The 13,796-nt window shown below is 47.4% G+C and overlaps 1 long non-coding RNA gene across 1 annotated transcript in view; it reads left to right on the plus strand.

The window, feature by feature from the left end:
* The first annotated feature begins 587 nt into the window (after nucleotides 1-587).
* The window catches only part of LOC131674452 (uncharacterized), a 90,039-nt gene continuing 76,830 nt past the window's right edge, over nucleotides 588-13,796 (plus strand). The window contains exon 1 of the long non-coding RNA XR_009302831.1: nucleotides 588-672. This is a non-coding gene — a long non-coding RNA (uncharacterized LOC131674452). The remainder of the gene's footprint in view (nucleotides 673-13,796) is intronic.

Consider the following 13,796-nt stretch of genomic DNA (forward strand, 5'->3'; position numbering starts at 1 on the left):
ATAGCGGTGGCGCATGAAAGCGAGCGAGCGCGCGCGCCTACGTAAATCGCCGATACGAGAGAGCGAGGCGGCGTCTCAATAAGCGCGCATTAAATGCGAGCCGCATAGTTGTGTATGACGCTCGACTCGAATGCGCCCGAAGAAGTGTGTATGCGCTTGTTGTTCGGGACGGCTTTTGTGCAGTGCCCGCCGCGATAGACTCGGACCGGTTTTTTTTGTTTTTCCCTCTTTTGCCTCGGCCGCTCGGCAATAGAGCGCTCGACGGCTGCCGGGCTTCTGAAACGCGCTTCATCGATCGGACGGTGTCCAGCCCGAGCGAAAGTAATCAAATTAATTGGCTGGGTATCAATTATACGTGCTGGGCTTAACGAACGCCGGCACTGCGATACGCGATCATAGCGGCCGGCTAATGCGATATCACATTCGCTCATTATCGCGCGGCACGCTGATCCGCCGAGGCCTGCCCATGCCGCTTCCCTCGCTCCTCCACAAAGACCAATTAGCTCCGGGAGTATCAAAGAGGTTCGATCGGCCGGCGGAAGCAATCACGACTTGGCGAGCTCATTAACGGAACTTTGTTATTTTGCAGGCTGCGCCTTCCTGACCTACTATAGCCGTGACAGTGCGATCAGCGCCCAGAACGCTCTGCATGAGAAGCGGACTCTGCCAGGGGTGAGTGCAGATTTAATTTTTGGTAGTCGCCGGCGATACATCAGACTCATGCACCGCTGAGCATCGAGAGCAGCGGCAGAAGCCGCTTCGCCGATAACCTCGGCGCTGCTGCTGCTGCTGCTGCTGCTGCTGCTGCTGCTGCTGCTGCTGCTGCTGCTGCTGCTGCTGCTACTGCTACCACTGTCGCTTCGACTATCCATTTGGCAAGCCCGTGCCGGCGGATTATTAATGGCCCCGGCGACTCTCTTCGACGAGTGTCGTTTACGCCGGCGACTGCTCAGCTCCCGTCGCAACCTCGGCGATGTCTCTCGACGAGGCAGCGTTACGACCATCGCGCGATTACTGCGAATGAGCCCGCCGGCTGAATCGCGACCCGCGCACGTGCACGCGACGAGCGGTCCTCATGAAAACAAACGAAGGCCGCGATTCGTCGGAAGATGGCGCGGCTCGCAGGAAAAAGAAATGACAAAGTGGAATTTAAGAGCGGCAGTTGGCTGCCGAGCGGCTCAGCTGCCATTATTCCGGCGCCCTCGTCCTTTCGTTAATCTATCCGGCGAAACAAGGCATCGTCGTCGTCGTCGTCGTCTTGGCAGCGCTGCCAGCGGAAATCGTTTTAAATGTTATGCTGCGCGCGCCTTGAATTACGATGCAGAGCCCGTGGAGAGCGAGAGAGGGAAAGAGCGCGGGTAAAAAAAAAGAAGGAAACGACGCGATGATATCGGTGCGAGCGAGCTGTATTCACTCCGAGGCGGGGCTTTGCGCTTTATTGGCTTTCGTTTGTCGACGAGGATATTCAGCGCGCGAGAGCTAAGTTTCAGCGTGCACGTGCAGCCGGCATATAGCCGCGTGCGTGTGCGCGGCGATGGCACAATGGGCGCGGGGCCGAAGCGCACCTGAGGCTATAACTCGCCAGCGCCGCGGGAGGGCCGCTTTCATAAACACGAAATAGGAAGCGAAACTCGCGATAATAATGGCGAGCAGCCCGGGGACTAAACTTGGCTCGTAATCGTGTCCGACGCGCGCATAAGAAACGCGCGCGCGGCCCCGCGTGGTCCACGACTTTTACGGCTCTCTTATCCTCGGGCCTGTGACGGTTTCCGTCGGTTTTCAGGCAACCGTTCGTTTCGACTGCGAGCCGCGAGTGAATTCCCGCGGCCGCGAGTGCCGTAGTGGCGCGCGCGATCTTGCCACGGCAAGCCGAACCCGAGGGTCCCGTCAACTTGCCTCGAACGCTTCCGGCGCGCGAACATTATCGAGGTCAGTTCCGAAAACAAGGGAAAATTGGAAAACGGGAGGGCTGCAAACAATCGCCTGAGTCACTGGCTCCGACGCAGAGAACGAAAGAGAGTGCAATTATCGCCGGAGGGGCTTTTGCGCGGGGATCTGTTGGGCGCGGGGCCCCGGATTAATTACGCAGTTGCGTGATCCTCGAGCTCGGGCTAATCCTTCATCGCTCACCCTCAACGTGGACGATCCTTATCCGCTCTCTCTCTCTCTCTCTCTCTCTCTCGCTTGTGGCCTTAGGGGCTTCTCTGATAGGAGTCTTGCGTGCTTGCGCGAGCTTTCTCTGTACATGCTGTGGCTGTTTTCTTTTTTTACGGAGTTGATGTTCTTTACGAGGCAACGAGAAGCTTACTTCGGCTTAATTAAACTATCGATAAGTTTTCATTGCCGAGTGAGTGCTACTTTATAACGCAAAGAGAGGCTGTGATCGCTCGTCATTACGTCTTAATATTCCTTCACTCCAGATATCAAATCAACCAATTGTTTGGTATTTGGCCGCTAGTTCGATTTTATTTATCATCATAATTAGTTGTATGCGCGCAAACGAGTTGTTTTACCAGAACGCACTCCAGCCGTCACGTCGATAAAAAAACTACGGATAAGTACATTTTTACCGCAACTCTGACAAACAATACTCGTCGCCGACTCGCACGTTACCGAAAATACATTTTTTCCCTTCAAACTCCATAATGCAGTGGTTAAAAAATAAAAGAAAGGGAAGGGGAACGACGACGTCGAAGGCCGCGCTCGCGTTGCCTTTCTAGATTTAATTCCTGTTTATTTATCTTGCCTCAGTCTCGCGCGTAGAAGCGCGCGCTTTTGGCCGGCGTCGACGCGCTCTAGGCGGCCTAACGTTAACAGATCGCCAGATGTTGCCTCGGCGCGCGGACCGCGTATTTCACGCCGAGCGACAGAAAAATCCATACGCGCCCAAAAGAGAGAAAGCGCTCGTGTGCGCGCCGCTCTTTCCTTTTTTTTTTTCTTGTAAACGACTTTTTTTTTTTTTTTTTTTTTTTTTTTTTTTCTGTTGCGAATTCGATTGAGCCTGTTATTGATGTTGCGATGGTTATCCCAATACAGTTGTTTCTCTTTTTGCAGGGCTGGATGTATTGTTTCGGATTGCCATGGTTTGATAGTGTAATTGGTGTAGTTTATAGTATGATCTGAGGGAAAAACAGGCTTTCGCAATTAGAGAACGTTCTAGACAATTGATGACAAACGGCATTTTGCTTCATTAAGCTGGCCGTCCATCCGAATTTCGCTTGCGCAATCATTGCTTTTCCATTTTTACCGCGAATCGCAACTAAGGTTCGAATGCAGCTGAATGTATGCCAGTTTATCCATGAGCTTACATTTTCTCAGCGTTTCCTTACTTTTCATTTTTTTAAATTGTGTTTGAACTAGTCGTGATGTGGAAATGCAAGCATGTTGAGCCGAAGCTTAACAGGAATAACGTAGCGCAAGCCGACGCGACTGCCGAAGCAAAAATGTTTCCTAAGGCGACTATAGTGGTGTTTTCGAATGTGGCAATGTAGGTCGCGCGTTAAATACCTAATTATTAGAATAATCCAAGCGGCAGCGCATTGTGCAAAGCTAAAAATCTGACAGTCGGCGAAATAGAGATCCGCGCGAGTGGGTGTAATGAGAGGCGATATCGACACGCGTGGTGTAATTAACCATTTTTCATATGACGGCATCGGCGGAGAAGAGTGGAAGAGGCGGATGGGCAATATTTCCAACGAAGATATACACGCGACCTGAATATTTCAATCAATGACTGATGAACAGGAATTCGGCGCGAGAGAGAAGGCCCTTGCACTAAATCAATTTTAATCACCGGCCAGCGAGCAATGAAATGTACAAGCGTTTCGACCCGTCCTCTCCGACGCCGGGATCATCGATAAAAACAAAAAAGCTCGCGCGCGCGTTTGATTCGAAAATTCAATTTCAATTAGCGATTACACGCCAACTCGCGTCCGCAAGAGTAGATATTTTTTGCATGCACGTGTGCGCCGATGAATTGATTAACGTAATATTGATATTCGTGGAAAAAGCAGAATCTTTTTTCGGTGTGCCAAATGAACGGGTTTAAATCGTTTTACCTCGAAATACGATTATTCAATTTCCGTAATTGAGCATTGTTCAGTGGGCAACAACGTAGTAGAGACTTCTTTCTGTCTTTTTCGGCCCTATTTTCACGTTATTAATGCATGTACAAGAGAGGGTTACGTTAATACGCTCGTTACCCAATTCCATAATTAATATTACATGTATGCTCTCGCGTTCAATATTGAATGCTTAAGCGTCTTTATATCATATAGCTGATAATCTATTATTAATGGCCATATTTCAATTAAACAAATATTATTGTGATTATTATTAGTCGTATAACCCGCAGATATAATTATCGAATTATTCATGCGTAAATTTCACCTTAACAGAGGATAAAACTCAAAGTGAATCAGAGCTTCAATAAACGCAAACTCCATGGCTTAAAGTGCAGAAAGAAAGTGTAAATAATGAAATTTCGCAAGTGGATCGTTACTCACCGGCTCCAACAGGACGAAACACGAGGAGAATGGAGATTAACGGTGGAATTTATACGTTCAAACGAATAAATGAAAATTATTGATGACAGAGTGCCGTGCAAAAAAAAAACATAAGTTACAAAGCAAAAAGCTTAATCTTCGTGCCAAGTTTTCCATTCGCGCTCGCGCGCCAGTGCGAGAGAGGGCAAGCTCTCCCTCCCACTTGGTAATCCTGTGGAATGCTCTTTTCATTGATACAAAAAAAGCACATGCGCGCGCGCGAAAACTCGCCGTAAAAACTGACGTTTGAACAGCGAGCGTTTTTACTGCTGAGCTGTAATTTCGCGGATTTGCAAAAGCCTGATTTTTTACGGGATTTGTTGCGCGAGAAAAAATGCAGACTCGCTTCGCTTGAAAACTCGCGCGGGAAGAAATGGGCATCCGCGAAATCGCGACAACGGGAGAAACTCGCGCGAGAAGCGAACCGAAACGTCCGTTGTCTGATCGGACAATTGGAAATTAACGCCCTCGAATCGGACGTTGTCGAAACGAAAATAAAAGACCATATCGAGCGCTGCTATAACGGGAATAGTGCACGCAGCCAAAGGCAAATCATATGTGCCGTCTAAAAATGACGGAAGCAGGCGTAGTCTAAAAATGTACTTCTCGCGCACTCGCCGGGTCAATTTCTGACGAATGCCCACAAAAAAGGAAGGAGAGGAGGGCGCGCGCGCGCGCGCACTGCTAGAACTCGCATTATCGTAAGTAAGCTCTCGTCGTGCATGGAGCAGTGATTCATAGTCGTGGGCTGTGGGCAGTCGTTTTCTTTGCGTCCATCAAAAAGCTCTTCGATGAAATGAAAGACCGCTCCGGATAAGAAAAAAGCAGAGCGATAGAGGGGCATTATTGTAACTCGAATTACCTTTGCTCTCCGCCGGCCAGAGGAAAACGTTGGATTCTCGGCACGGGACAGAATGAAAAGGAAAAAGCAGCGCTAGTTTTACAAATCCTCAATGGTTTTCGAACGACCCAGTTTGAGAGGCGCGCGCGAGGCTTTAAAGCCCCGACGACTACGACACAGAATGGTGACAATGGCTCGGAGCTCTTGCAAGGTCGATTAGCAGTAAGAGGCTGACAAGGAGTTAGAACGCCGAGCGGCAGCTTTGCTCGATACACTGCAAACAATGCCGCCTATTTTTTTATTTCTTTCCGTGCCCACATCCCTTCATCACGAGTTAACTTCTGCAAAGAGATGCGTGTAGAGCTTAGCTCGTTAATGCATGCGCGCTCCAAGAGCTTAGCCGCCTACGCAATATTTCGGCGCCCCTCCTTCGAACTCGAGAGAGAAAGAGAGAGAGAGAGAGAGAGAGAAGCGAGCTTGTATGCGTGCTCCTGCCTCGCGGCGATCAGTCCGGAATTCCGGCGCGCGCGGCTCTGACGCCCCCCTCCGAAGCTCACGAGCTTTCCTACCGAGTAAGAAAGAAGAAAGTGTGTGGCTGCGAGTGCAAAAGATCTTCCTTGGTGCCAGTGCAAGAAAGATGGTGGATTTCATTGCGCTGCCAGATGTGTCATTGCTTTACGACGATATTCTGGTATGGATGATTTTGTTGTCGTTGTAAGCTAAAGTGTCTCGCGCGTCCCGGCAGATCGATTTTTAAGGTTAGTTACTTTTTCGAGAGAATATCTATGAAGTTGCAAACTGGCGCGCTGCCATCGAGTTCGGTGTTGGCTATATCAACTGACTCGTAACACACCAATGAAATCATCCGTAGAGGAAAGCTGGCTCGCTTTCCAATCGTTTGTTACCCTTTCGCTTCTCGAACCCTGTGCCCTCGCTCAATATTTACTGGCGAAGACGAGTGCTTGCCATTCCTGGTCGTTTACAGCGCGCGATAATTGCAGCTACGCGAGGGCCCCTGCACTTGGCTTCAATTAAGTGCGTCCTACTTGCAAACGCTAAGGAGGCGACATTCTCAGTTCGATTCGAGTATGCGGCAGATTGAAAAACCCGCTTGTTGCCGGGTTTCTCTTCAGCTCCGTCGCGGAGGGACCAGTGTTTAATCGCGTTACAACGTTGCCGCCGGGCGGAGGCGCGTATATCGGCTTACACGCAGTTGGCAACAGTTTCCCCGTAAGTGCATGATCCAATTTCGCAGATTAGTATCCCGAAAAAAGCTCGCGGCCACATCTTCGGGATTAATTAATTCGTTACAGGTCTTTTGTGCATAATGAAAGAGTTAAATGCCAGGGGAGGAAGGTAGTAGGTGGGCCTTTGAAGACGTCAAGTAACTCGAGAGCTCTCTCTCTCTCGCTCTCTCTCGCTCTCTTTCGTCCATTAGCATGTCTAACGCACAAAGCCGCTCTCCTGCGCGGCAGCAGCGGCGCAAGCGCAAAAAATGATGGAGGGACGCGCTGAAAAATTAATTAGCCGTCGCTTCTTCCCCTCCTTGCGGAATGCGGGCCGATTTCCCTTTGATACGTCCGCGGCGCGCCTTTTAACGAACGACGGACCCGCTGCGAAACGTAATTTACCTGTAGCGTGGGAGGATCGAGTGGACATGCACACTCTTTGTCGCTGCGCGCGAAATACGCGTGGAGGTCTTTTTGGCGCGCTCGCGCCGGCTTTCTATTGAATATGCTTCAAAGCTTAATGCCATGAAGATGTCTGCTCTCTTTCAGCGATGCACTTTGCCCCCGTAGGTTTATCGCTCATCGGATTACGCTTTTTTTCCCCGCTCTCAATTGTTGATGAGCCCCTATGGCATCTTCGTCGCTCTCGACATTTGATTATTCGACACGGAGCAATGCACACCAACGTCGCGCTGGCCTTGTACAGAGGAGCTTCTTCCTTGCGAGCTCACAGGTCAAGCTCCAAAACTGACCTGTTGATGTCGATGGGGTATGCGCAAGGTTTGCGACCGTTCGAGCGATTTCGTGCAAGTGAAGCGAACGTTCGCGGTGTAGCGCCGCGGATGTCGGCTGATTTTCATTCGAATGATCGGCGAGAACAATAGGAGGCGTCGTATCGGCGGAATTGCATAAATTGGATAAAAAAGCAGGAGTATGTGCATCCGCAGCCGTGGCAAGAGCTTCCGGTTTTTTCACCTACATATCGTAGTTCGCCCGCAGGCTCGTAGAGGGGGTTATTTCGTTTGGCGGACTGGAAGTCTTTATAATCAGCGCGACACGTGTTGCAGAAAAGTCACGTCGTCGGCATCGCGCCGATAGCATATCCGTCTCTCGGCAAAATAAAAAAGAAAAAAAAACGAAGCAAGGGGTGGAAATCCTTTTGGCGTGTGCGCGTGTGTATATCTTGCGCTACGCCGAATGGAAAAATCTTCGCGCTCGAGGAATAACGAGGGACTCGGCCTGGAATTGGATTCGTTTCGCTCTCGCGATCGCACTCGGCGCAGGAAATTGAATATGTCCTCTTGTGCGCAAGCACGTGGTAGCAAGATCGACGTTGCCTTCGCTCTCTCTCTCTCTCTCTCTCTCTCTCTCTCTCTCTCTCTCTCTCTCTCTCTCTCTCTCTCTCTTACTCTTTTTTTCGCGAGAGAGAAAATCGAGCGCGGACTTGTTTTATTTTAACGAGGAGTCGCGTTTCCAGGGAGAACTCGCTTTATTTCTCACTGCACTTGTCCTGAATATATATACTTTTTGACAAGAGCACGGGGCTTTTTTGTAATACTTGAAAAGCTTCTCACGTGTGGATTTCTCCTTTTCCCGGGGAAAAAGGAAGAACGAGTTAATTGAAAGTTTTCGAGCGGAGCAAACGGCGAGAAAAATTAATCGCGTAAGAAACCTTACATTTTTCGGAAGCTTCGAGGGAGGAAAAAGCGTACAACATGAAGTAGCGCGATAAATTTTGACCCAAATCCATAAAAACATAAGCCTCCACCCAAGAAAAGTTGAGCTCCTAAAAACTGAAGGCCGCGCGAATATGCCCATGCATAAAGCCACAAATTTTTCCCGCGCCAGCTAGCTCGCAAACGCACATAATCCACGACGCGCTAAATAAAAGAAGACGCCCGACGCGCGCTGGCGAAAAAGGAATTTCTCTCCTCGCTATTCCCTCGCCTCATCTCCTCCTTAAAAACTTTCTTCTTCTTCTTCTTTTCTTTCTCTTCGGACCGACAAAGCGTTTTACTAGTGTGTGCACGCGTGTATGTACACGTCTGTGTGGATTCGGCCGCGCGACAAATAAAATTTTCTCATTTTCCCCGCGCGCCGACCATTCGCCAAAGTCGACCCACGAGACTCTCGGCGGCCTCCTGCTTCTTATTCCCGCCTCGAAGAGCGGATTTCGGCGATTCTCCTTCGCCTACGGAGCCTTTTCTCTTTTTTTTTCGTTTTTTTTTTTCGTTTTTTTTTCGTTTTTTTTTTCGTTTTTTTTTTTTTGTTTTTGTTTTTCGAAATTTCATCGGTGTTCGTCACAACTTTTCTCGGACGACTGTTTTTTCCTTCTGCTCGTCTGACTAGCGTTGCAAGTTTCTGAGTTGATAAAATGAGTTGCCTTTGCAAAACTGCAACTAACCAATTTTCAAAAATTGGTTTGCCCGAAAATAAAACGAAGCAAATGGAATGCACGAAATCGAGGTGGAAAACACATATCCGCTACTTTTCACTTCAGCGTGTCTGTCATTCTTCTTCACGTTCAGAGTACAGTTGAAACACACGTCAGTTTTTGACGCGCTGATCTGTTTCAGAAAGGAGTGCGCTCCACAATGCACAAGAATGAATGAAAAGAAGAAAAAAAATTTATTGGAAAAAGTTGCGAATTCCGTTTTTGCACATTCTCTCCTGTCGCGCTCTTCGCTTCGCTAAAATATGCAAGCCACGCATCACATCGGAATAGTTGATGTTGCGGTAACTTTAATTAGGTACCAGATAAAATTGTATCTGATACCAATTATCTTTATATGTATACACTCTCATGAAGGATCCTCTCATTTTTTTATACTTTAAGGGCTATGCTATAAAAACACTATGCTTTTGATGTAAAGTTAGCAGTACGTTAAAAGTTTGAAATACCTGCAGTTTTACGACAGTCTTGAAAGTTTCTCGTAGTATTACATTAAAAATATCAAGTGTAATATTTTATTGTCCACTGCGAACTCATGAAATACGGAAAACTGCGCTTCAAAGCAAATTGAAAAAAAATACTCGACAGAGACATTTCGATCGATTTCTCCGCGTGTTAAAAAAATACCCGGAAGCAGAGAAAGCGACTGAAAAATCAAAAGCAAAAGTATCAAAGCGAGCGTATAAGACAGTCAAGGAAAAATAAACGAAGAAGAAACTGAGGCAAGTGAAGGGGGCAGAGTAGCCGGCTCAGGCCACGTGCAGCCCATCTCCGAAACGTGAGATTCGATTTCCTGGCAGTGTGATAAGCCGTCGTGAAATTATTGACGAGACTTTGAAATTTTAACCGAGAGCCGAAGGAAGCGAGTTAGCGTTTATTTTTTCTATGCCGCGTTTCGAACTTTTCTCTTCAAATCGATCGTGTGAAATTATTATGTACAATGTGTTGCGATTGATTATTCGACGAATGTTTCTTCGTCGAGTCACCAGATTTCTCGTGCAATGGGACTTCCTCTCGTGGAAGTATTAGGATAACCCAAGCGTCGATTACTCTTTTATTCCACAAGATGTAGAGCGACCGGCAGGTTTGGCTTCGCACCTGATCACGCATTCGAGTTACTCATCACTGACAAATTCAAACTCCACGCATACGACGACTCTCGTGTTGTTCAGTCTGAATCCGTTATTCTTGAATGATTTAGTATACGCGAGTGTTTTTGTCGGCTCCACTCCCTCGAGTATCACTTTGGCGGCGTCACTTACATTCCCCTAGTTTGCCTTGATGATTGGATGAGCCCAAACAGAATTGCCTTGGTGCAGTCTGAAATTCCCCGAACCCGTTGTAGTCTCAAAAGAATCCATTGTAGTATGGTTCAGAGATGTAATGAAAACCAGGTGAATTATTCGCGATCAACCTTGTGATATATTATTCACGGTCAGAAAGATCGAAGCATTTCGAGCACTCGGTAGAAATGTATGCTAGACCTCCAATAATATTTGGTAATGCTATTCGGATTATTATTTTTGACTACGTACCGAGGCGCAGGACCTACTCCTGATACCATCAATAATTTTGGCGAACTATCAACGCGAGGCGATAACTTCTTTGTGTGAATACTCTTTGAAAAATGTATTGTTCTCTGCATATATGCACTCGATACCCTTGGCCCGTTTGGTTCTTGGATCGATAAGAATCTCTGTAACTTGAGAATGAAGTTTGATAATAAGGTTAGATCTTATGCCTCGGATAGGTTGCAAAAATGCTTCGTTACTACTTTGCTCGCTCCATTAATTTTTGCATACTGCATATGAGATGTGCCAAGTTGCGCGTCTGCGTTAATAGCCGACCTCTTTCCAACCATTAATTAGGATATCGGAATTGCTGTCTCTATAGGATGCACTTTGTATTATCAGAAAAGCTTCAGTGCTCTTATAGAAAGGACTTTCTTTCAAACTTCGAAAGCAATTAAAAGTAATAAAATATTGATGTTGAATTTCTTTCGTTGATCAAAATCTTAATTTTTGATCTCGCATACCTTCAGACTTTTTGAAATAGGCTAGCACGGGTCCCAATCCCATCCCTTAGTGTCAGTTATCTCGGCCCAGTCATCCTAGTCCTATTTATTGCCGCGAACGTGCCACTGTCCGTTTATCAAGCTTGTGTCGCCCATAACTCGGCCGGCTAACAATTGGAAAGATCTGCTTTTGTCTAACCCGCATCGTACACCCCCTCGTCGCGGATGGCAAAGGTAGTCCAGATTCGACTCTGTCAACACGGGCTGCAGTCTCGGTACGTCAGTTATGGCTGACTCTTCGTCACCTGTTTCCACAAACTCTACTATTCAATGGATTTTATTGTCTCATGAGAACGGCAACATCATACTTAAACTGTGACGGTTATTTTAGTAGAAATAATTGCTTTCCAGCAAGACGAACTGCACGCTCAACTTATTTTCCAGCTTTTCATTTTGCTCGAACGGTTCGCAACCACAGGATTACATTCTCCGTTTGAGCCTTCAATGTTGTTTGCCTGTATTAGTAAATTCGTGATCGTAAGAGTGACTGAGATGAAAGGGTACATCGTCGAATTGACTGCACAAGTATTTGTAACTGGAATCCAGGTCGTTGTTGACGAGATATTTTACTACGGATATAAAAGAAACTTTGTTCGGCTTGGTGAATGCCGCCAGCGATACTGAAACTTTTTTTAAAATCACGTTCAAGTTCGACGTGCGGAAAATTTTCGAGGGAAAGCGTATTTTTTAATGCTATCTGTGTCTGCTAGCTTAGATAACTTTATCTGATAGTGAACGCGGACAAATGTGCATTTTTTCGGTCGAATGAATTTATATTCATTGCATTTATTTCAACTGCACGCCAACACGCTGACCTTGTAAATGTATTTATTGCGTCATTCTTATCGTTTCCATCGTTTGATTATTTCGCGTGATAACAGATAACTAAATTCAACTCGATGCTGTTCAAGACGTAAATGCCCCTCCAACCCTTAATTGAACCTGCATTCAACAGATCTATCTCGCAGCGTCGCAGTGTCTTGCGGAAAACAAATTTACAATCCTTCGACGATTCGAGATGTCTATTGCAAGCCCCTTGGACAACATACATATTCCGTATGAAGAAAGCAGCAGAATTGATTTTCGACGAAGCACCGCTCGCGTCGCAGAAATTTTTTGCTCACGACCTACAAATCTAAGATGGCGAGCGCGGCTTTTTCACCCGTTAAAAATATGCGCGCCGCGGCACATCCCTGCAAACACTCGAGAAACCATTAAACATTTCCAGACCGTCGCTTCTGACGCTGCCGCCAGCGATAAGTGTGTACGCCGCGCGCGCGCGTGCAGCGTGCCGCCGACGCCGCCTCCGCGTACTGCAGACTCCGATCGAAGATAAATTGAAGGAGACTCGATTATACGTATAATTTTTTTGCGAACGCGTCTTGTTAACGACGCTGCAGCTGAGCTCTCCGCTTTTTCCTCGCCCCTCATTCTCCATTCTCGCGTGACGCGCGTTAGTTTTTTCATTAGCTCGCGCGCGGAGCGACAAGCACGATCTTTAAAAGTCGTTCGCTCTCGGTCGACTGCGACGGAGCGCATGTTTGACACCGGTGCCGCTGCCGTCGAGCGCCGATTTACACTCGCAACGATTGCTTCGTCCCAGAAGAAATCTTGTTCGCACACAGACATCGCGTGTATGTTCAAATAATTATGGTCTAAATTTGCGCTCACAGCCGATTTCCACGAAGACGAGCAGCGGCGGCGCGCGGGCGAGCAACACAGCTGACTGGGGCACGCGCGCGCCAGTATAGGCAGGAGGCAATGCAAATATTTGCGGCGGAGCAGCTCGCGAAAAGCCCAAGCCTTTTCGCCTGTGTGTTACAAATATAGCTTCGACTCTATCGTCGAGACTTCCGATTCGTTGCGCAATCCGTTCTCTGCCGTTTATGAACTCTCTCTCCGCTACTGTTCTTTTTTCTTCTTTTCGGATATAACCGTTCGAACGCTCTTTTTTCGATTTGCCTGTTTCCCGGTTTTCACGCAGATCGACTGTTCATTCCCAAATCGTTTTTAGCGCCATAATTTTTGTAACAATTTGTTAATCGACAGGTTGCGTAATAAACGTTCGACTTTCTGCTTCTGTTTCAGGTAAGTTGAAGCTAGAAAAATGCTCGCATCGACTCGTGAGTATTTAGTTAAAGTTCTTCCATCTTTGGTTCCCGAATAAAGCATTAATTGAAATTACTCGGCGCAAATCGCAGACAACTATAGCGCAGCAATAGCCCGTTGCGACGACGGCAGTCATTCGTTCAGAGCTAAAGTGAAAGGGGGACAACGCTCGAAAAAATCGCCTTTTTTCGCGTATAGGGCAATCCTTTCATCCGCTGCCTGGCATTGTTTGCTCCCTAAGCGGTAATCCACGAGTCAAAGTGCTTGTTCGCTCGAAAAAAAATCGCATTCCACTCGTCAATAAACTGGACGAGCGGGAGGAGGCCGCGAGGGAAGGGGGATGACGAGTGGCACGAGACGGAGCAAGTAGTAGTGCCACGTCGTCCCAATTAAACCGAAAAAAGGAATACGCGTGGAATCGAAGAATCGTGGAATGGAAAAATCGAAAAATCATTCTTTCTTGACGCTTTCCGCGGTGTCCGCTGTAATGTTACGGGACGACTGGAATGGCAATTTCATCAAGAAAGCAGCTGAATGGAAAACGATC

Source organism: Phymastichus coffea, unplaced genomic scaffold, assembly GCF_024137745.1.
Source record: "Phymastichus coffea isolate CEN01 unplaced genomic scaffold, Cenicafe_Pcof_1.1 PCOF00244, whole genome shotgun sequence".
Taxonomy (NCBI): domain Eukaryota; kingdom Metazoa; phylum Arthropoda; class Insecta; order Hymenoptera; family Eulophidae; genus Phymastichus; species Phymastichus coffea.